At 29.3% G+C, this 417-nt stretch overlaps 1 protein-coding gene across 4 annotated transcripts in view; it reads left to right on the forward strand.

Moving 5' to 3' along the window:
* The window catches only part of LOC119585002 (L-2-hydroxyglutarate dehydrogenase, mitochondrial-like), a 90,150-nt gene that overhangs the window by 3,650 nt on the left and 86,083 nt on the right, over positions 1–417 (forward strand). The window lies entirely within an intron of this gene.

A 417-nucleotide genomic window follows, 5' to 3' on the forward strand; every position in this document is an offset into this window, starting at 1 on the left:
TACTAACTAGAAGTAATTATGGCAACCATCAGTGATGTTGCCATACAACTGTGCAAGAAAAACTTAGAAATATATATAAATATAAATTTTCATTGGGAAATTACAGCTAAATTGAATGGAAGATCTAAACCTTGTCCTTAAAGACTTATATAATGATTTAATATTAATTAAACTGAAGAATTCCTTATATTAAATTTTGGCATTTTTGATGTTCATAAAAAACAGGAAGTTTATAATGAAATCTTTAAGGGGTAGAGGCAGAGCTATAACAAAGCTTTAGAAATAACAACCTTTCTTGCATTTGTGAAACAGATATAGGCTTAAAGAAAATCATTTTTATCATCAGGTATAGCACTGTAATGTGATGCACCTAATTCTGCTACAAAGTGAACAAGAGAAAAGGCAATGAATGGGTTG

The sequence above is a fragment of the Penaeus monodon genome, chromosome 19, assembly GCF_015228065.2.
Source record: "Penaeus monodon isolate SGIC_2016 chromosome 19, NSTDA_Pmon_1, whole genome shotgun sequence".
In the NCBI taxonomy this organism is placed as follows: Eukaryota; Metazoa; Arthropoda; class Malacostraca; order Decapoda; family Penaeidae; genus Penaeus; species Penaeus monodon.